This window comes from Lipotes vexillifer, unplaced genomic scaffold, assembly GCF_000442215.2.
Source record: "Lipotes vexillifer unplaced genomic scaffold, Lipotes_vexillifer_v1.1 scaffold1024, whole genome shotgun sequence".
Lineage (NCBI taxonomy): Eukaryota > Metazoa > Chordata > Mammalia > Artiodactyla > Lipotidae > Lipotes > Lipotes vexillifer.
In genome coordinates, this window is record NW_006773994.1 from 43017 (window position 1) to 67687 (window position 24671).

Sequence of the window (24671 nt, forward strand, 5' to 3'; positions counted from 1 at the left end):
AAGACAGAGTGATTCAAGGAAGAAAAGTGATCATTTCTCCTTTTCCCCCACCATTATCAAATACCCTCATTAGGAATGTGGGCATCAGGTTTTCATCCAAATTGTTTACTCTTTATTATGATAAAGAGTATAGGATAGTATCAGTCCTTTGTGTGTCATTAGATGGCAGAATAACTTGAAATACATTTTTTTCTTTTTACAAGTGAGAAAAAGGATTATTAAGAAAACAACAATTTAGAAGTTTTCCCTTTGAATTTTATAGACTTGAGCACAATCTGAAGACAATTATAATTTTGATTATTAACACACTGCCCTGGGTGCTTCTTTTATAATGAGGAAGTTCCTGAAGTTTATGACATGCAGATATAAGTAGGTTATTAAAAATGGCAATGTTCGGTGGTAACTGTTGTAACCCGTCGGGCAGCAGTAATCATGTGTGGCTTAGCAGTTCCATAACAGCACAATTTGTGGACATAATCATCTTTCACCATTACAGATAACCTATATTCCTAAAGGAAACCAGTGAGACAAGACTTTCCTATGTTTTCTTCAACCTAATAAATACCCCTGGATGTCTCCTATGTCCTTTATGAAATCTGTCAACAGCCCATAACATTAAGTACAGTACTGTCTCGTTATCTGGACTGTTCATACTGGAAATGATCCCATCTTTATTAATTGTGTCCAAACCACATTTTTTAGTTAAAGATCAACATCTACCAACTCCAAGAAATGAAGAATTACTGCAGAAAAAATTTAATTCTTTCTCTGAAACAGCTTCCATTGCTTGGCCTATGGACTGCAGTACTTTGTCAACATAATCATTCACAGAAAAAACATCTTTCTTCGCTTTGACACAGTAAACATTTTGCGGTTTTATATATACACACCAAAATCTGCAATCATGTAGGAAGTTATGCCTCAAACAGGCATCTTTGGTCCTCCTTGGCCACACAGTCACTTAAGGCATAAGCTGAAATCCAAAAGGATGGTGTCTATTTGCTGATATTCAAGCAGCAATCATCATTAAATATATCTTCAATATTGATTGGAGTCTGAGTTATATTTATTGCTGTGTTTCTGTTTTTAATAGCTTCTTCAAAATTCACTTCTGGAGCGCCAATTTCATTCTTTAGAACCCCTTATCTAATCACATATCTAAAGTCTTCTTTTTCTTTATACATTTTAGGTGTTCATCCATTTGTTTCACTGTTCCCCTGTGCTAAATATTTAGCAATGATTAGTCTGTGGAGTGTGGCTATGGACCTTTTCTCCCCATATGATCCAAATCATAAGACTGAAAATGTTCTCTCAGCTCAGGAAATGGTTTATCCAGTTGTAGATCTTCCAGTGCATTATCTGGGTAAAATTCCATTATCTGGATGTTCTTTTGTAATGATACTCCTATAGCCAACTAGCCGTATATCCTCTACAGATTAAAAGAGCCATTTAAGAACTCCAGAGGACATCAGCCAAAGGTAGTAATGTACTTTTGGGGAGCCTAGCTGCAACCATAGTAGTAAAGCTACAGGAAAAAGAAAGGTCGTTGTTCAGAAGATTTTCTAAACTCACTTCCACAAACTTTCAGACCCATTGTCATTTAATTGTTATGAGAATTCCATGACAACTTGATCTTGGTTCTTGCTGATATTGCTTCTTTGTAAGAAAAAATGTTTTTAACATCTCTGCTTATCTGATATCCATCAATAATAGTAAATGAATCAGTACTGAGAGTACCAAGTTCTTAAGAATTGCGGTTCCTGTGGCTGTTGCATTTATTAGGCAAACATGAGCAGACACTAATAACTCCATGATTACTCCATAATCTTGCCCATGATTACTCCATAAACTCAGTAACCCTGTCCCCCAGAAAAAAGCTAAGACCCTGCAAAGTGCCACAATCACCTCCTGCAGTATTTTTTTAATCAGAAATGCTTTTCTTTTTTTCCAGCTTTATTGAGATGTAATTGACATATAACATTGTATAAGTTTAAGGTGTACAGCATGTTGATTTGATACAGTTGAATCCATTTTTAATATTTTAATGCAGTACAGGGTGAGATAGAAATGAAATTTCACTGTGAACATTTCTTTCCATATGTTTGGTTATTCCATTGATATTGAATGTTTCCTTGATATTCTTGTTTACTGAGCCCCACAGGTGAGAAAGAAAGGTCCCAAAGGGATAAGAATAAACTAGTTATCTTGGGGAAAAAAAAAAACACACACCTCTTCAATTCTGATTTCATTTCAAGACCATTTTGTAATAGATAATGAAATCTCCAGTATAAACTGTGTAAACTCTCTAAACTACAAAGAATCTTCAACTTATACCTTTGTCATGTAGTCATTTGGCATTAGGCTACCATAAAGCAATCATGTTGCTACTTGTTCATTATCAATGCATGAATCATTATATCTGTAAATAAATATGATTTTTTTCACATTATCTTTTCCCTTTTTTATGTCTAGTGTTAGTAATATGTATAACATCTACAGTGTTTTGTATCATATAAGGCAATATTGATGTAGGTACTGACAGACAATTCATCTTGTAAACAGGCAAAGTAAACTTACAGTATAGATAAATACAGTATAGTACTATAAATGTATTTTGTCTTTCTTATGATTTCCTTAACAACATTTTATATTCTCTAGCTTACTTTGCTGTAAGAATTCATATATAACACATATAACATACAAAATATGTGTTGACTGTTTATGTTATGTGGCTTCCAGTCAACAGTAGGCTATTAGTAGTTAAGTTTTGGGGGAGTCAAAAGTTATCCTTGGATTTTCGACTATGCAGGGGATTCATGCCCCTAACCCCCGAGTTGTTCAAGGGTCAACTGTACTTGCATAATTCAGAATGGAAATGTGTTCATATATCCATTATTATATTAAAACCAAATGTCCTTGTTAAAATGGTGACATTAGTGAATCTCTATTATTTTTATAATTTTATCACAAATTCAGTGCCATGAATTTAAATAAAAGGAATATGAAAAAAAATCAGTTTTTAGTTCTCATAACCAACGTCACTTTTTTTTGCTGGAAGTATTTTCTCTACTGTGTTTTGTCCACGTTGAGAGAAATTTTTTAAATCATCACAGATAATAACCAGTTTAATCAGGAGTTCAGCTTTAGGCATTTGAAAGAAAATTAAATGGGATTTCTTAGTATTTTGTTATTTGTCCTTGGTACATAAGTTTGACAAATCATTTTATTATCGTTTGTCTCAACAATATACACTGCCCAGAAAGTAGTATATGCGTATGTGATGTGTGTAAAGAACCTCTTCTTTAATGGCTTCAAAGAGATACCTGCCTTTTTTTTTTTTTTTTTTTTTCATCAGTTTTGATCAGCTTTAAAAAAACCCTCTTAAGTCAAGGACATATGGGCTTATTTTCAGTCTCCAGATGCTTTAACCACCACTCTTCATAACCACCAATATATATCTTATATAATTAATCTCAATGTGCACTCTCAAAATATATTAGCAAAATATAAAGGGGGGGAGTAATACTGCAGTTTCTGTCCCAGATTGAATATCAAACAGTATCACAGGATATATATAGAGAGAAATTGTATGTAAATTTTGAATACCTAAGTGTTGTAATAGATGTGTTCCTCGTGTGCTACATAGAAGGATATCTGTGTCCTGCAAACAGGATGGTGGGCATGTTGAGTTCTATATTCTGGAGTGATGTTGAACTTATACTGGTGTATCTGCCTTATCACCCCATATCTGTGTAATAATGATGAAGTATAATTTTTAGTGTAAAGAAGTGGGTCCTGTCTAAAACCAGGGTGTGTTCTGTGGGCAAGTCCCATTCTGTGGGAATGTTATATGTGCACAGCTGAAGGAAAAAGGCATGCAATAAAAATTAAACTTGGTATCTCATCAGTTTACTCCATTCCGATTATTTTATCTTTGGTCTTCAGTAAGTGATTATTAGAGCAGCCCTGGACTAGCAGATGCCTCCCCACTCTGATTGTCTATGATGTACAGTACCCTGGTATTTCCCTTGAATGCCCTGCTCCTAGTAAATCCTAGAGAGGTTTTCAGTAGAGACTTGAATTGGCCTTTCTTTCAATATGTCCCCTTTCCTGTATTGCCCCATCATGTAATATTATTTTAGTTTCTTTACTACAATATTAATTTTATATTTCATTTAACTTTTTTTTTTTTGGTTATCTCTACCATAAGAATGTAAACTCTCTGAGGGTATAGAATGCATTTGTCTTGTTTTCTTCTGTATTCCTTGAGCCAAGGATGATAATTGGCATATAATTAACACCAACCATTATTTTGGAATGATCAGACAAGTGTTGAATACTAGATACTTACAATAAGTAACTGGCAGTACCAGGATTCAGATAAATACAGTTCCTCTGGAGCCAAGACCTCTTATCGGTATTCTGTAAATCATGACCTCATAACTCAAGGTTACTGACTTGCCCTTATCCTAATTCACACTCTCCAAATGCCAAATTGTCATACCAGTTTTGAACAAACCCAGCCCTGTAGGGGTGAGGAATTACTAGGAGTTTTCATGTTTAAGGTAGAGGCACATTCTCTGAGTAGATCTGAGTCTGAGCAGGGAAGGCATGTATTCTTTGAGCTTTGCTAGTTTATAACCCAGATCAGATAGTGCCAGACTCACAGAGGGGCACCCATCTCTTCACTGACACACTAAACCGCTGTGATCCTTGAGTTCTCCTGGGCTGGGCCTGAGTTCAGCTATTGGGAAATATGACCTCAAACAAAAAGTTACTGAGCACCTTTAAAGACTTTTATGCAATTATAAGCTTAATATCAGATGTTAAAATAGTTAACACAAGAATAACTTGAATTATTAAAGGTCATGTGTAAAATTTTAAATTCTACTGACATGCTAGAGTCTGCAGATAACATCTGGAGAACTGATGAGTTTTTCTTTCATGCAAATACTTATTTAAGGACACACTATTTTCTAGGCAGTGCTCCAGCACTGAGAAAGGTGTACAGTTGTTAGTACTATACTTCACATAATGATATATCAGTTACATTGACCAATCATTTCCTCCTTCACAAGGGAAGAAAATAAACACACGATTTGTTTGTTTTGATTTTGCAAAGTTTCAATAGGATATTTCTGGTATACAATACATTGATTTTATTGATAATTAGTCCCACAACACTATTAGAAAAACTGCCAAGTTATTTACACTCCATTTTGTTGATTTGCAATTTCATTGATTAAGTGCAAAGAGGGACATGAATCAGATTGTTCATATCTGTTTTCTAGGTTCAGACCTTCCAGTGAAGTTACTAATACACAGTCACATTAAATAAAGTTTTCTGCTTCATAGAATGCATTAAGGCATCTGGATGACAACTTGGATGAACTCTAAGCTCTTTTTCATGTTAATCTTACTTTCGAATTCATTTTCAGTCTCTCCAAAATACTAATCTATTTCTAGTTTGAACTCCAGATCTCATGATCTTTCTTACTTCTGTTTTCATACCCATACCCCAAACAGCCAGTTACCAAATATTATCAATTTTGGAAATATATTCCAATTCCTTATTTTTTCACAGTTCTCACTTCTAATGTTCCAGTTTCAACTGGAGTCCTACCTTGCATCCAGGTTTGTCTCCTCCCAAAACACTCCCACAATATTTTTGAATTACCCTTTTTAGAACAGGGGTCAAAAGTTTCTTGTTGATTTATATCACCTCTAAAAATATAAAATCAAAGCGCTTGTGCAGCAAGGCATCCAAGGACATTTGTGACCTGCTCCAACCTACCTTTGTAGTCTCATATCCTGTCCCTTTCCTGTGACTCCTTCAGCTTGTAATCCCAGCCCTGCCCCTCACACACATTCTAGGATTTCCTTAAAATGACACACATTTTCACATATTTCCTTTAATGTGACATAACCATTCTTTCTATCATTCCTTTCACTCTACTTTATTAATCTCTACTCATACCTCAAAACCACTATCTCATTCTGGTTCTCTGCTAAACAACTTTGTATAAATCTCCATGGGGAGAAACTTCTTATGCTACTGTGTGTATTAACGTATTCAAGGTTTCCATGCTTTTTAAAAAGGGTTTTTTCCTTTTGTTTATCTCACTATGCTGAAAGCTCCTTGAGGGTATACACCAAGAATTATTCTTTTCTTGTGATTCCACAAAAACATGAGAAGGCCTAGACTATATAAAACACTAAATAAATGTCAAATGAGTGAATTAGACCCATTTTCATTCTTGTTTTCCTTCAAACATCCACCATCTCTGGTGAATTAAATTTATGATTAATTTTAATTTAATACCTGTTTAGAAAGCAAAGAATATAGCTCTCATTTTCTACACCTAACATCATCTCCTCAGCTTTATTAATGTTTCAAAGAGAAAATCTTCACTGTGGGAACATTTTTACTAGAAGAAGATCTAAGTGTAAAGCAACTCTGAAACTTAACTTTGTAATAGATATAGTTCATAAAAAGTTACTGTTCTGAAATAAGTCATTGCACGGAGGAAAAAAACATCTCTTATTGAAATTTGGGAGACGAAAGAAAATCTGGCTTTTGGGAAGGTGGTATGAATCAGATTAACAAAAGAATCACGTTATATGCCAGAAAGGTTTTATGTGCTATAAAATGTGAAGGGTAATTCAAAGCTGTGAATTGACACACACAAAATTCTAAGGAAACCCAGAAAAGTTTTGAACTCTAGTCATCACTATAAATTTACATTCCACTAAGAGTTTCTATGCATATGTCTCAAAAGATAGGTCCAGTGACTAAATTGGTTGGATATTCTAGGCATTTAGTGTTTGGGTATTTGAGATACGAGGCAACTACTACTCACCTATCATCCTTGATAAGAACATTTTTTTAACTCTCTCATCTAGAAATATGGTACCACTTTTCACTCACATACGGTTAGTCATTATCTCCCCATCAACAGAAAAATATAAATTAAAATGTCTTAATGAATAAAGAAGCCTTTCCAAAAATGTATTCTCACCACTGTTGAGGAGCAGTTCTCTCCAAGACGTTTCTACATTACCTTGTGACGGAGTTTGTTCCCAAGGAGGTTTGCATAGCAGACGGCTGCAGAAGCTAGAGGTAGTTTCTCCCTCTTGGTCAGAAGGCAGATATATTTCTGTACTAGGATAATAAAGATAATGCCTCCCTGCCAGGCAAAGGTTGTTCAGGTTTCTCTTTATAAAAAAGGGCGTGTGGGGTTACAAAGCTTGGGTTCCTCAGTTGTATTATAGATCCACTGTGCATTGTTCACCTGGGCCTGCTTCCTATCTTCCCCATTGGACTTGGGGACGGGGAAAAGAAACACGAAGCTCATGCTGCCTGCTGCAGAGTGAATATTAAACTGTTGAAATCCATTTGGTCCACTGCTTCTTTACTGGCACAGTATATGGAAATGTGGGAGTGATGTGGCAGCTGCCACTGTCACTGCTGCTTGACCACTAGAAAGCGTTGCTTCCCTGGATTCATTTCCTGGCACTTCTGTATCTCACAGTCTATGCTCCAGTTTGTAGATTTCCATACATTCTGGGCTTACACCCTTTTTTCCTTTCTACTGCCCTTATATCTGCTTGGCCCTGATTACCTTCTTTGCAAAGTAAATTATATTGTCTTCTCCCTATGAAAATTTTCCTGACTTTTACAGGTACCAGGGTTTATATAAGTCATAGGCCCCTACTGTATCTTTTAGCAGATCTACATTTTACATATTATTATTTTATTTTTCATTATTTGCATTTATGCAAGATACATATACTGAAACAATTGAGCAACTGTTTTATGGCAATCAGTAATAGGTACTGGAGATGGGTTGATAAAACAGACAAAGTTTCTAATCTCTGGAACCTTACAGAGAGTTGGGAAAGGCACACATTGTATATTAACAATTATAATATTCATAATTGATTCATAAAGGTGGATATAGTGATATATGACAAGGGAATGAAACAATACAAGGTCCACTCTTGGAAGGCTTCTCTGTGGACAAGATTCCTCAGCTGAGGCCTGAAGGAAAAGTAGAAATAACTCACAGAAAGACCTGATAGACATTGTATAACATGGGACATAGCATCTGGCCGGTACTCAGTAAAGATTTGAGGACTGAAACAAACAAATATTTTTTTTTCCATTTTTAATATGCTCTCCTCTAACTCCTATCACTTTTTGGAAGAAATTTGTTTTTAAGGCTTATGTGTTACTTCCTACAAAGTGATCAAACTTATCCTTTTAAAACAAATATTTTCAAATCCTAATGGCTGTGGCCGTTAGGTATACTAGTTATTAAATCTAAAGGGATATGTGATATGTGTGGACCCTAGAACTATGTCTGTTACTAAAAAATCACTTGTTACCTGTGGTGTAGAAACAAAATGGGCCTGATATTTTTTCTGCTTAGTTAATGAAGTGAATTACCTATTCTCAAAAAGGCAAAAGAAAACTTTTCATTGGCACCTGCCTGACAGGAAACCACTTGTGGTGTCTGTTTACTAGACACAAAGAACCTGAAAATAGTGCACCTGCAAGACAGATCATTCATCTTGTCAATGTCTGAAAGGAGTTTCTGAAAAACTTCCCATTGACAGGTATCTCTATTTTGCAATCTGTTGACGGGAATGGAGCCAATGTTGTTTAAGAGAACTAAGTTGCAGCCACTTAAAAGTGCTTGGGAAATTATCTAGCCTCATCTAAATTATCTGAATTATCTAGCCTAGCCTAAATATTTTTACTTGATTACGACATGGCCCATGTCCAACATTTTTTAAAGCACCCATAGCATGAGAGTATATCATGCTAGTAGCAAAAAGGAGAACAATGAATTTTATTATCCACATTTGCAAAAATGACCTGGAAGATGTGTTCATATTACATGAAGATATTTTGCAGTGTGTGACTAGTGGCATTTTTGAAATGTAATAAATAAAAGGATCAAGGAACTCTGATATACTTGCTAATTTCATTGCCAGCACAATGATTTTTACTGCATTTCACTCTGCAACTAGACAAAATTGTCACATAAGTACAGAAGAATTACAGTTATTGGGCTTCCCTGGTGGCTCAGTGGTTGAGAGTCTGCCTGCTAATGCAGGGGACACAGGTTCGAGCCCTGGTCTGGGAAGATCCCATGTGCCGCGGAACAACTAGGCCCATGAGCCACAACTACTGAGCCTGCACGTCTGGAGACTGTGCTTCTCAACAAGAGAGGCCACGACAGTGAGAGGCCCGCACACTGCGATGAAGAGTGGCCCCTGCTTGCCACAACTAGAGAAAGCCCTCGCGCAGAAACGAAGACCCAACAGAGCAAAAATAAATTAATTAATTAATAAACTCCTACCCCAAACATCTTCTTATAAAAAAAAATTACAGTTATTAAACTTTTTATTCCTCAAATTCTGTCACTTAAAAAATTACACGGTTTTCCCTAAATGTATCATATTTTCCATAAAAGAAATACCAGGCTAAATTTAAATGCCTGATTCTAAACTTATGTATGTTTCTGAATTTTCCTGCTACATGTAGTCACATCTCTGCAGTCCACAAAACCTCGGTGTTTGATCTCTCCAAAATAAATGCTGAGTGCTGATTATGGGCCAGTTATCATTCCTGGCTCTGGGAAAACAGAAGAAACCAAGACAAACACATACTGTACCCTCAAACAGTTTACATATTTGTGTGGTAGAGACAGACCAAAAAATAAATAAATAAATTTAAATGTAATATAAAATGAGACTTGTAACAAAAATAAGAGAGTTACATGATGCAGATTAACGAAAGGGTTGGTAGTGATGGATAAGGTGTTGAAGAAAGATTTTTAAGCAGGTGCTTTCTGAGCTGAAAAACTAAATGGTGAGGATCCAGTCAAACTATCAGTTTATGTTTCCCCTTCTGTAAAGTTGGAACAATGATATCTGCTTTATAAAGTTGCTCTGAGAACTTGTAAAAAGCTAACATAGGTGAAATGAATAATAAGGCATTTGTAAGTAGGCTAACGAGGTCAGAGCAGTAGCTTGTTTGGAATTGTGACCCTATTTTCTTGAGATGACTCTGCTACTCTATAAACATAAACAGTCACTAGTTTCATAGTGAAACTCTTCTTGTACCTTTCATGACCCCAGATCTTGCTAGTCCTATTAAACAGGATTTGTGTTATAGACTTGCCCTTGTTTAGTTGGTTACTAGCTGTTTGCTCCCATGAACCTGTAACTGGCTTTCTTAAAAATATAAAGTTAAAAAAAAATCTTCTAATTTTCCTGTAGTTTCTTCCTTGCATTGTTTGCATCAAACATTTAAGTTTGCAAAAGACAGTCTAGTAAGAAGAGAGCACACATTTTGAGGTTACTTGAAGCTACAATAAAGGTGAATGGTTAAGAAGATGATGAGAACTATAGGTAGGATGTAAGGAGATGCAAGAGAGATCAATGTTTCCAAACCTTTTTTACAGCAAGGCAAATACAGTAAACAATGGAATTATATATAAGTCATTGTGTAAGTAAAGATTCTAATGACAGGATAAAATGTTTATGAGTTAATATTAGTAGTAAAAGTAGAATATACATTTGGAGGTTAATAGTTTGCATGTCCATTGGTAGGTTGCTCAATCCCTATTTCCTTTCTTTCAGTGACACCCAGTTGATTCAAGAGTGTTTGTTTGTTTATCAACTTTACTGAGTATAATTGACAAATAGAATTGTGATATATTGAAAGTGCAGAAAGTGATGACTTGATGTACATCTGTGTTGTAAAAGGATTCCCACTACTGAGTTAATTAACACATCCATCACCTTACAGTAGAGTATTAGCTCTTAATAGTACTGTCAGAACATCCCTTTCATCCTTTCCCATTCTTTGTGATCTGTGTTGTCTTTTAGGAACTTAGGACCCAAGAGATATGTCTGATCCAACCGTGTTGTCTTGTCTTCAATAATGACCACCCTCAATGAATCAAGGGCCACTGTCAGGGGTCTCAGCTGTCTATCTTACCAGCCATTATTCCTCATTGTTTGCAATTAGATTTAGGGCAGTGTTCCTCCATCTTCTCTTTATTTTGCAGAAACAAAGCTTTAAGCAAAATCAAGACATTTTCAAATCCCTACATTTAGCTGGAAGATTTTTTGCAATAGATTTATTGATGTTTGATGTTACAACAATCATAATTATTGTTTGCCTCCAAACAAGCTTTAGTATACATATTACAAAATCCTTGTTATCTTTTTCTTTAAGTAAGGGAAGCTTGTTAGTAAATATTCTCCATAAGTTGAAGAAGATACAGGGTCTTATTTATTTATCAAATATTTTATTGAGTGAGGTTCAGTGTGAAGCATTATTCTCAGTAGATCTGGCAATAAAGCAGTGAAGAAGACAGACACTATCCTGTAAGTCTGTGTATGAATGTTTATGTATTATGTATGTGCAATCTATCTATACATTGATATAGATATATTGCATGTAATATATGCTATATAGTATATTACCCTACATATGGTACACAGAATAGTGTCCCCACAAAGATGTACATCCCCTAAACCACAGAGTTTGTGTATATGTTACCTTCCATGGCAAAAGGGACTTTGCAGATATAATCTAGCTAAGGATATTGAGGTGGGGGAATTAGCCTGGGTTATCTAGATGGACCCAGTGTAATCACAAGAGTCCTTATAAGAAGGAAGCAATAGAGGCAATGTAAGAGAGAAGGTGAAGTGATGATGGAAGAAAAGGGAAAGGTGACAAGTGAGAATGGCCTTTCAAAGATGGATAGGAAAGGAAACAGATTCTCCCTAGAGCTTCCAGAAGGAGCCATCCTGCTGACACCTTCATTTTAGGACCTCTGATCTCTAGAAATATAGGATAGTAAATTTGTGTTGTTTAAGTCACTAAGATTGTGGTAAACAGAAAATTAATACAATATAAAAGTTACATTATATGTAGACACCATGTGTTACAATATATATTATACATAATATGTATATTAGTATATATACATGTGATATCCACCATACTGTATACTATATGCTATCTATACTATGGAGACTATATAATACACATGAAATACAAAAACTTAGTTATGTTTACACAAAAACATACACACAAATTCTCATAGCAAATTTATTCATAATAGTATCAAACTGGAAACAGCACATATGCCCTTCAATGGGCAAATGATTAAACAAACTGTAGTACATCCAAGCTATGAAATACTACTCAGCAATAAATAATAAACCTGCAAAAACCTGGATGAAACTCCAGGGAATTATGCTGAGTTTAAAAAGCCAACTCCAAAAGTTTACATACTGTATGATTCTATATATATAACAACTTTGAACTGGCAAAAATGATAGCAATGGAGAACATGTTAGTGATTGCCAGGGGTCAGGAACGTGGTAGGAGAGGGTAGTGGATGTGCCTATTTGAAGGCAATAGGGAGGATCATATGGTGATGGAAGGATTCTCAGTCTTTTTTTTTTTTTTTTGCTGCGGTACGCGGGCATCTCACTGTTGTGGCCTCTGCCGTTGCGGAGCACAGGCTCCGGACACGCAGGCTCAGCGGTCATGGCTCACGGGCCCAGCCGCTCCGCGGCATGTGGGATCTTCCCGGACCGGGGCACGAACCCGTGTACCCTGCATCGGCAGGCGGACTCTCAACCACTGCGCCACCAGGGAAGCCCGATTCTCAGTCTTTAGTGTATCAAAGCTGATGTCCTGGCTATGATATTGCACTGTAGTTTTGCAAGATGTTACCTTCGGGTAAAATGGTTCAAAAGTATATGAGATCTTTCTATATTATTCTTGTAACTGCATATGCATTTACAATTATGTCCTAAAAAGTTTAATTTAAACAAAAACAATATGTACATAGCATTTCTTCAGTAAAGTTTAGTTGCCTTCCTGCAAAAAAAAAAATTAAACAACTGGATATTTCCATTTATGATGTTGGAGAATATTTGGAGATGTTATTATTTGGAAAACATGTTTTGTTAGAGAAAAATCTCTGCCGTGAAATTTAGAAAATGAAGGTGTGACTGTTGCTGTGTCACTAATGAACTGTGATCCAAGGAATGAGTTATTTAACTCATTGTACTTCACCTTCATCATGTAAAATATGTGTGGATTTATTCAGATGATCTTAAAGTTTGCTTCAGTTGAAGACATGGCACATCAGTCTGGCAGCTGGTGGAAGCGTTAACCGATAACCCTCAGGCTTGTGGTAAAATGGGGCTACTGGTTTCTGTGAGTCTGCACGTGCCCCATGAGTGTCACTTGCCTAGGAGAACTCTCTTGACAAGTTCTGTGAGTGGGGTGATGCTTTCTTTCTCTTTCCAATCTTCCTGAGTATGATTTGTGTTTATTTCTCTGGCCAGTTTTAGGCACCCTCCCTGGTCAAGCCATAAACTTAGGAATTCTGTTAATTTCAGTGATTCCACATGCAATTTAAATGGTGCATTCATTCAAAACTGGCCTTGCATAAAAGATGAATAGTAAGAAAAAAAATATGCTAGTAAATTAAAATTTTAATTTTTCTTTACTTGGAACATTAAATAGTCAATAAAAACACATGGGGGCTTCCCTGGTGGCGCTGTGGTTGAGAGTCCGCCTGCCGATGCAGGGGACACGGGTTCATGCTGCGGAGCGGCTGGGCCCGTGAGCCACGGCCACTGAGCCTGCACTTCCAGAGCCTGTGCTCCGCAATAGGAGAGGCCACAACAGTGAGAGGCCCGCGTGGTCCACTAATGGCATTTTCCCACTCCTAGTTTTTAAACAAGGGGTTCTACATTTTCTTTTTGTACTGGGTCCTGCAAATTATGTATCCAGCCTTGGAGGAGTCCAGGATTTTGCTGTAGATATTGCCCATTCTCTGTATCCTAATAAAAATGCCCTACCTGTGAAATTCTTGAATGCTAAAATATATCCTAAGAGAGTTAAAGAATATACTTTCTGAGCAAGTGACCCTGTTTAATAGTTAATTAAAAATAGAGGAATTAAATATTGCTTAGGGCAGAATAAAATACTGCTTAAGAGAGCTGACATATTGTCTCATTCTGGCGCACCTATGATGCTTATATGAGGAGCCCAGAAGATGTCCCACAGTATCATTAAAGTCACGTTGGCATGAACATGTCAAAGCATGTGGGACCTCCTATTAAAAACTACAATCTCTTTGATTTTAAAATAAAACAAGAAGACTGAGAAAATATCCAACATGAAATGTATTGCATAGGGGACTTCCCTGGTGGTTCAATGGTTAAGGATCCGCCTGCCAATGCAGGGGACACAGGTTCGAGCCCTGGTCCAGGAAGATCCCAAATACCGTGGAGCAACTAAGCCCATGCACCACAATTACTGAGCCTGCGCTGTAGAACTGACAAGCCACAACTACTGGGTCTGTGTGCCACAACTAGTGAAGCCCATGTGCTTAGAGCCTGTGCTCTGCAACAAGAGAAGCCACTGCAATGAGAAGCCCATGCACCACAACCCCCCACTTGCTGCAACCAGAGGAAGACCAGGCGCAGCAACAAAGACCCAACGCAGCCAAAAAGAAATAAAGAAAGAAAGCGTTTCTCTAAAAATATAAATATATATACATTACATAAAAGGGTATATAGTCTTGATGAACTTGAGCCCACAAACAATATGGAATGATGGATGACTGATTTCCAAATTTATGTGGTGTGGCTTATCAGTCAGACACCTTGGACTTGTGTTGTTAATTTTCTGTGACTCCTAATTTGCTCAGGAAATAGAATTATTTCCTGAAAAAGAGTCTTGAGTTTTTCCTTATAGGTTGTTCTTAGAGGAGCAAGGTAGGTTAGTGCTTTCTTAATTCATTATTTCTCAAGGTCTTATTTATAGGCCACTTTCAGAGAATCATCAAAAAAACCTTGATAAAAAACATGTGCTAAACATATACTGAACAGTTACTGTGTGCTAAGCTCTGTCATGGGCACTGGTGATAACATGGAAAAGGTAAACTTCTTGCTCACATGGAGCTTATATCCTGAAAGAGGAGTCAGACATCAGTTAAGTAATTAGATAAACACACATAAAATTACTACTGAGAGGAAGCTATACAGTGTGAGAGGGAACTTATAATTAAGGTATCTGATTGAGCCTAGAAAGTCAGAGAATACTTCCCTGTAGAAGGGAAAGTTTTAACTAACACCTAAAATAGAACTAGGAATTTACTAAGTGAAGCAAGAAGGAAAAGGTGTTTCAGGTGCAAAGAATAGTATATGACAAGGACTTTTGGCAGGAGGAAACATTGCAGGCAAAAAGGAAGGGCTGGAGCTGAAAGACAAAAGGGGAACCTGGTGCAAGTTGAGGTGGAAGGGATGGGCAGGGACTCAATTGTGCAAGGTCTTGTGGGTAATGGCATGGACTCTGTTTCACAATCAAAAATTTTTGAGGATGGGGTCTGGGACTCTGCATTTATAACAAATATTCCAGTGATCCTTATCTATATTAATTAAAATTTAAGAGTTCTGGTCTGTGAAAAATTCTTGGTGACTGTCATTAGAAACTCAGACATGGCGGCTAACCCATTAATGTTAGGGGCAACTGCGAAGGAATACCTCTGGGTTATGGTGGCCATTCTTCACGCCATAGGAAATTTCCTAGTATGATGTATCTCTTAGAATTTAGCTGGATTCCAAAGCCTGAGTCCACAGCAAGGCTCTTTCCTTTTCTGCTCTCTTGTTGGAGGTCACGTGTGCCCCATATCTCCCATAATGATGGCAGCATTTGGGTCATGGTGAATACAAACTATTGGAATTATCAATATGCTTTTCATTGTTAAACACTTTATGCCCTTAGATCCTGTTGCAGGTAGCTTAAGATTATTTTTTAAATTGCTTTCATATACATCCACTATTTTTACTGTTTTATTGAAATGATAAAAATTCTCATGTACAAGTTTTTGGAGTGCAAAAAAATGCTCATGATAAAACACCTAGTTAATATCTGAGCAAAAATAATTCTTGGTATCCCCTTTTTTTAATCCCGTGCTCAGCAGGTGCTTTTCATAGTTATCATCCCTGGAGCAGAAAAATGTGTCCCTTATTATTGCCTGTCTTGCTTGGTAAATTGGTGAATTTTTATCAGCCTCTGAGTGGTGTGTCATAACCCAGATGAACAACAGAGCAAAATTCAAAATTATGATGTCTCAGTGCCAGTCTAGCATTTATTTTCCATAAGCCAGATGTAGAGGGAAGGCGGCTACCCAGAGACCTTCAAGTGATGCTGGAAAACCCATACGTGGGAATACGGGTCAGGAGGGCCACAGAGAAAAGTCAATTTGATCTTTGCTTATTGTTAGTTTAATGTGTTCATTTAAAAAAAAGTTCAGATTAATACCAAGTCAACAGTAAGAGTGAAATGGAACGCTGAAGGTCACTGTAGGTAAGAGGACAGTGAGTGGCTCTGGCTTTCAACTTCATATCAAAGGGGAAGATCAAGAAAATCAATGTGCCCTTCTGTGCCTTTTTAAAGAGAGCGCCTGACATGATAAATCCCCATTAATTTCCTTCAGAAAAGAGCTGACTGCTGAGAAAGCAAAGTTCCATTACTAACTCTTGCATTCCCTATGAAAAGAAGAGGGAGACAGATATGCTTGAGAGGTCTGCTCCAGAGGGCAAAACAAATAAGAGGTAATGAAGGAATGGCAACCTGAAAAGGAAATTCGAATTGAGAAAAGGTGCTGGGTAGAGAGAATGCTTAGCAAAGCTTTAGTAGAAGTAAAGGAGTGGGAGGGTGATCACCGGATGAAAGGTGATGGTGTGTCAGTCAATCCTGAGGAACAAATGAAGGGGTCCAGAAAATGCGTGATAAAAAAGTTATTTTGAGCAGAAGGCATTTGAGTTCCTGAAGTCTCTCATCTGCCTAAAAGCAGAGCCTCCCAAAAGAACTCAAAAACCTCCATTGCCACAGATGCCTTCCCCAGGAGCAACCAGAGAAGATGGTTGACTCTTATCACTGGCGATGAGAAGCCTCCACACCCCACTAAACAGCCATTGTCACAAACTTATCATCTCCCATATATTCTGCTGAAGGACCGTATCTTTCCAAAAAGTCATTTGTTTGCTCTTTAGTACCCTTCTTGTCCTCCTCAAATTCTACCCACATCTTTGAGTCACATTTTTTCTGTGAACTCTCATGTGTAAATGATCAAATTTGTCTTTTCTCTTGAAAATATAAATTTATTTATTTATGTATTTATTTATTTTTGGCTGTGTTGGGTCTTCGTTGCTGCGCGGGCTTTCTCTAGTTGCAGCAAGCGGGGAGTACTCTTTGTTGCAGTGTGCATGTTTCTCATTGCAACGGCTTCTCTTGTTGTGGACCATGGGCTCTAGGTGCATGGGCTTCAGTAGTTGTGGCACACTGTCTTAGTTTCTCCACAGCATGTGGGATCTTCCCAGACCAGGGCTCGAACCCATGTGACCTGCATTGGCAAATGGATTCTTAACCACTGCGCCACCAAGGAAGTCCAGTTTTTGTCAGTTTAATTCTCAGTTCCCAAGTGTGAATCCAACAGGATGTAGGAAAAGCTTTTTCTCCCCAACAGAAGCAAATGGGAAACTCCAGATTGGGAAGAAGAAATCACAGAAACAGCACAAGAAACTTAGGCGTCTTTTTACCAAGAAAAGGAATTTAAGTTAAAAAGTCAGCAGGTCAAAATGCTTGATTCATAAGTATATATAAGTATTCACAGATAACGGGAAACAGGTTATTTTTTAAATGTCTCCCTGCCCTACACAAGGAGCAAAGCTGGAAATAAAGCATTCACCCCTTGAGACAATTGCTGTGACAAACTCACACCCAGGACAGCTGGACACTGCAATGGAATTGAGATGAATCTCTGCAAAATGAAATGCTTACAGATGCATGCATAAATGAATGAATAATTAATATTTGTATAATGTGCATTATATGCCACATATGAGATCTTTGCACCTATTGCATGTTGTAATCTTTACAGTAATCCTAGGAGTTAGGTAATATTTTTTACCCTTTATAGGTATGAAGAAACGGGTTTAGTAATATGCCCCGAATCCCATGTCTACTACAAAAAAGCAGAACTGGAAATCAGGCCCGAAAGGTAGTTTCAAGACCTGCTAACTGTTATGCTCTACTGTTTCTCTAATGAATGAATGAAGAAACTAAAGACTGACATTTATAACTACTATGGTATATTGAAGTTATTTGTTATCTATCATCTGGACAAATAAAAACTCCTTGAGAAAAATACAATGTCCTACTCATCTCTGTTGTCCCAGTGTAGCACAATCTCTGGAAGAGAGTTTGAGCTCCAATAAGAAAAAAAATTATTTAACTTTAGTCATTGTCCAGAGGGGTTGGGCCTAAATGGGCAGGAAATTCATGTGAACAGTGTAGTTTTAGGCATCATGGATGAAAATAAATGGACTCTTAACTGCAGACGAAACTTTGGAATATCCCTCAGATACCTGCTTGAAAAAAATCATTAAACAAGATGGAAAAAAGAAGAAATGTATGAGAGGAATAGCACATATCTTTACCAAAGAAATGTTACTGACATATACTATGTAAGATCTTAATTATTCCAGATGTTTTCCGAGTAACCAAATGACTTATCATTAAGATTAAACAGGAATAGCAGGTAAGCCTATAAACAAAGAGATCATTTCGTTCTACAGAATTAAAGGAGAAACTGAATTTCTTATTGCTTGTAGTTTATTACACATCCTTTCAAAAGCCCCATAGGAAGAACCAGAAATCATCCTCTCTCTGTTTTTCTCTTTTGTATAATATTCATGAGGTTTATTTATTTATTCATTTATTTAAATTGAAGTATAGTTGATTTACAATGTTGTGTTAGTTTCAGGTGTACAGCAAAGTGATCCAGTTTTATATATATATATATATATATATGTTCTTTTCCATTATGGTTTATTACAGGATATTGAATATAGTTCCTTGTGCTATACAGTGCGACCTTGTTGTTTATCTATTTTATATATAGCAGTTTGTATCTGCTAATCCCCAACTCCTAATTTATCCCTCCCCCACCCCCTTTCCCCTTTGGTAACTATAAGTTTGTTTTCTATGTCGGTGAGTCTGTTTCTGCTTCATAAATAAGTTCATTTGTGTCATATTTTAATTCCACATATAAGTGATATAATACGATACCTGTCTTTCTCTTTCTGCCTTACTTCACTTAGTATAATAATCTCTAGGTCCATCCATGTGTTTATTTTTTTTTATCATGGTAAAACATGAATAACTTAAAACTTATAACCATTTTTAAGTGCAGTGTTCAGTGACATTAAATGCATTCACATGGTTGTGCAACCAACACATGAGATTTATTTTAAGTTTAATTGTATCACATTTTCAGAAATTTTAAAAGAATGTTTAAGTACATATAGAAAAGTGCACATGTAAGTATCCAGCTTGAGTATTGTTCACCAACTGAGCACAACCATGCAACCAGGACCCATATCAAGTAATACATTACAAGCACTCCAAATACTGTACTCACAGGTACGCTAAATAAGTATTTGTTGAACAAATAAGTAAATGAATGAAGAAAATAAGGATGTCTCTGCCCTGGAGGAGATTTAACTTCAATATCTGTAAATATTCAAAGCAAAAAGAATTCAAACCCCCTCTGTCAGGTGAATGTCCTTACTCATAGGAAATCCACAGTAAAGTCTTACTTTCCTTATTACTTCGGGATGATCAGGCAGAACACCGTATACTCAAATAGTCCAGGGTAAAGCAAAACATTTTCTTTGTGCTACTGTATGTTTGAGATTGTTAGAAAAAGAAGAAGGAGGAGGAGAAGGAAAAGAGAATGTCTTTTAAAGCATTTAATATTTTCAGGATGGTGGGCAGAACTTAAGTTCCTGAGTGTTTTAAGTTACTCTTCCTTCTACCTGTATTATATCTGTTTCCTACCCTTCTCTACCTTGACTCCTACCTTTTCTGAAGTACAATAGGGATTCCTGGCAGCTTTGCACCAAATTTTAATCTTTTTAATTGTGTGTGTGTGTGCTCTCAGCAAGCATACAACATATAAATTGCCAGATGATTATGTATTAAGTAATATTTTTAAAAGATTTATGTTCGACAGCACAAACTAACGACATTCTAGGCTTGCTTGCCCAAGCAGTGGTTACTCAGGATGCATTGGGATCTTGTTTAAAGCCTCTGAATAAATGGGACACAGTGTACACCTTTAACTTGTATTCGTGGATTGTCTGAACATTAAGACAGGTGTTAAAAGAAGTCCATCAGTAATGGATGACATCTGGAATGAGGACAAAAGAGAATCATCAGGGTTATGAATAAAAAGTATCAGGATGACAACTGTTCTACGTCCTTTAAAGGACGTATGAGGAAAGACTCATACTGGAAAATTTATCCAGCTAGAAACATACAGCAGCTTAATCCACAATAAATGGATTCAAGCCTTGAAGAGAGAGGCATCAAATTTTGGATTCCAGATTTGCCACCTACAAACTCTTGTTACTTTGGCAGTTTGTTCCAACTTTCAGTCTCTCAATCCTCTCATCTATAAAGTGCGTGTATTTTGAGAGTTATCATGAGGCTAAATGGCTTTGTGTGATATTATCATATACTAAGAAATGTGTATTTGTCTTTGTCCCTGGTTCCTGGTGCAGAGTTCCTAAAACCCTTGTAATTTCCTGTGTGATTGGAGTGCTAGAAGCATTTTTATAATAATATGTGATATTAGTCTCTAGGTTCTGACAAAAGAGCTTCTAAGACCCTTGGAATCTCCAGAATGATAATAGTATCATTTGTATGATAATGAGATGATTGGTGGCTGGGGTCCCCTAGATAGTTTCAGGACCAATGCTGGTCCCCAGAAAAACCAAGGCAAGATGAGAGAGTTGGAACGTTCAGCCCCACCCCCACCCAACCTCTGAGAAGAGGAGAGGGGCTGGAGATTAAGTTCATCACCAATGGCCAACGACTTAATGAATCATGCCTATGTAATGAAACCTCCATGAAAAACCTTAAATGATGGGATTTGGATAACTTCTGAGTTGGTGAGCACATCAAGGTTCTGAGAGAGTAACACACCTAGGGAAGGCATGGAAGTTCTGTGCTTCTTCTCCTGTGCCTTGACCTATGTATGCATCTCTTCCATTTGTCTATTCCTGATTTGTATCTTCAATAATAAACCAGTGATAGGAAGTAACCTGTTTCCCTGAGTTCTGTGACTGTTTCTAGCAAACTGTCAAACCAAAGCACGGGAGAATGGCAATGCCTAATTTATAGCCCGTCAGTCAGAATTATGGGAAGCCCAGGACTTGTGAACTGGCATCTGAAGTGAGGGCAGTCTTGTGGGACTGGGTCTTTAACTTGTGGGAATCTGATGCTAAATCCAGATGAATTAAGTTAAGCTGGAACATCTAGCTGGTGTCTGGAGAGTTTAAAAATTGTCAGTGTGAGGAAAAACCTCACACATTTGTTGTCAAAAGTGTTCTGTGGATAAAACATATCTCAGTGAGTATGTAATGATTTACTTTGGATTTTTAGTAATATGTGCTCAATGTATTCTAATTATCTCCATTCCTCCCCAACTTAGTATTTGTGCTTTCCAGTTATTGGAGTATTTGTGTTTTATCTCCATAATTCCCCCCTGTGAGTTGTTACCTGCTTCTTTCTAATCAAGAAACTAGACTCAGGATGTAGTTTCATGATTTTTGTATAAGGAAAATAATAACAATAGCTAATATTTATTAAGGACATAAATGTCAGGTAATACAAAAAGCCCTTTATGTACCATAATGCTATATGTTATATGCTCTTATTTTTCTCATTTAACTTGCAACCAAAATTATACTTAGAAAAAAATGTACATTATTTTTTCAAGATTATATCATCAATATATAGTAGAGCCAAGACAAATGCAAGACTGTTTGATCCAATAAATGTGTTTTTGCTATTATTATTAATGGCAATGATAACTCCATTACTGTACAGATCTTGTACAAAGTGTTTTCCTACCACCTTGTGAAGGGGATATGAATTACATTATTTTATGGTTCAAATTATTGTAACGTTTTATTAACAGCTAAGGGAATTGTGACTCAAATAGATGGAGCCCTTATCCAAGATCATTGATCAGCTGGGACACAGCCTGAGTTAGCTGGAGCTGGTTTCATACTGCTAGTAAGAGTAGATTATCCACCTCTTTTATCAATTATGCATTCAGTAGAATCATATTGGGAGCTTGAAATCAGCCATGGTGGGAATGTTCACACCAAGGAAATTGGCAAAAACTACAAAGACTTCCTCCCTTCCCGGAACTGGCTTACCAGCACACCACTGACATAGCCATTTGAAAAAGGCAGCCTGAGCTAGCATAGAGAGAGAAAATGATCAGAGAGAATGACTTCTTTACAGTGCACTGTTTGTTTATTGGCATTAGCTTGATGTGTAATTGTATGTGCATGTGTGTATTGTTTAATGTCTATGTACACACTCCTCATCAGACTATAAAGTCCAAGATGGTAGGAATTGTATTTAATTTACCTACAAATGTTAAGTGCCTATTATAGTCCCTAACTTATAGTAGGCATTCAATGAATGGATTTTGAAAGAATATAGCATGTTTAATTGACATATAATATAGCTATTTATAACAAATTCAGTCCATTTGCCTGTGTGCAGTAAAGCCAATCTACTGACACTGGGTTGTGGTGAAGGAAAGTTCAGTATTTATCGCAGGGCACCAAGCAAGGAGTCCAGGCAGCTACTGCTCGGAAGACCTGAACTCCCTGATGGCTTTCAGGGAAATGTTTTTAAAGACAGAGTGAGGGTGACTTCCCTGGTGGTTCAGTGGTTAAGAATCCACCTGCCAATTCAGGGGACATGGGTTCGAGCCCTGGTCCAGAATATCCCACATGCCATGGAGCAACTAAGCCCATGCACCACAACTACTGATCCCACGCACCACGACTACTGAAACCCATGTGCCTAGAGCCCGTGCTCCACAAGAGACATCACCGCAATAAGAAGCCTGCACACAGCAACGAAGAGTAGCCCCCACTCGCAGCAACTAGAGAAAGCTCATGCACAGCAACGAAGACCCAATGCAGCCCCAAAATAAATAAATAAAAATTTTTTAAAAATTAGTAATCACATTCTATTTAAAAAAAAATAAAGACAGAGTGAGGAAGGGGAGTTGTGGAATGTGTGATTAGCTTGTGAACATTCTTCTGATTGGTTGGTGGTGAGGTAATTGGGAGTCAACATCATCAACCTTCTGGTTCCAACCAGTCTAGGGTCTATGTGCTTGTGGGCAGCATACAGTTAACTTCTTCCACCTGGTGGGGGTTTCAGTGTCTGAAAAACAGCTCAAAGGACATGGCTCAGAATATTATCTGTAGCCCTTGAGGAGGAACTAAATGTCCTTGATTTTGTTTAATGGCTAGTCTATTATCACTTTTTCTTGCTTGACTCTTTTATTTCTTCATTTTCCTCACTTCTGTGATTAAATGTATTCTTTGGAACTCAGGGAAGGCCTAGGAGGCTAAAATTTTTCTGTAGACAAGGGGAAGGTGGAGGACATGGAGTGGGGATAGGTTCTGTCCTGGGAAGGCCACATAGAGTCCTGCTTGGTTACTGTTGGAATTAAAAAATCTGTGCATTCACTTTGAAAAAGCTTGCACAGTCCCTTGAAAAGTTAAACATATAGTTACCATATGACCCAGTATTTTCATTTCTCTGAATATTCTTGAGATCAGTGAAAACATATGTCCACACAAAAACGTTTATGAATAGACATAGCAGTATTATTCATAATAGCCCCAAGGTGGAAACAACACAAATCTTACCATGAATGGTGAATGAATAAACAAAATATGGTATATCTATATAATGGGTTATTATTTGACAATAAAAATGAGTTGCTGACACATGATACAACATGGTTAAATCTTGAAAACATGCTAATTGAAAGAAATCAGTCATAAAGACAATATTATATGACTCCATTTACATGAGATGTTCAGGGTAGGCGAACCTATAATACAGAAACCCCTTTCCTGATTGCTTAAGTGTTGGGAGCAGTTGGGGAGGGAGAATGGGGAGTGACTGCTAATGTCTATGAAGTTTCTTTTAAGGGTGATGAAAATGTTTTAAAACAGATTGTGGTGATGATTGTCCAGCTCAGAATATTCTAAAAAACATATAATTGCACACATTAAATGTGTGATTGCAGGGCATATGAATTATATCTCAGTAAATTGTTATTTACAAATTCTGTGGGATACAGATATCATGAAAATATGTTTACAGGGAAGCATAATGCCTGCAACAAAGCAAAATGCACTTAACAAGAATAATATTGAATTGTGAGGGTATTGCAGGAGTTTATGTCAAATTTTTAGAGACCAAGTAGGGTAAATACAATCCATTGTATAATTTGTACTTACTGAAGTTGAGTAGATGTATAAAAAGTCACTAACATTCTCTTTATTCCGTGTACTATTTTTATTATGTTTATTTTAGTAAACTAATATTTCCACAATCCATTTCTTCAATAACTTCTTCATTAATCCATTTCTTTGAGAATTTTCAGAGACCTACCTCTTGCTGCTTAAGAAACCATGCAAATAAAAGTGGCTTAATTATA

At 36.9% G+C, this 24671-nt stretch overlaps 1 pseudogene; it reads right to left on the reverse strand.

Moving 5' to 3' along the window:
• Nucleotides 1-377: 377 nt before the first annotated feature.
• LOC103089738 (NEDD8-activating enzyme E1 regulatory subunit pseudogene) lies at nt 378-5218 on the reverse strand (annotated as a pseudogene).
• Nucleotides 5219-24671: the final 19453 nt, after the last annotated feature.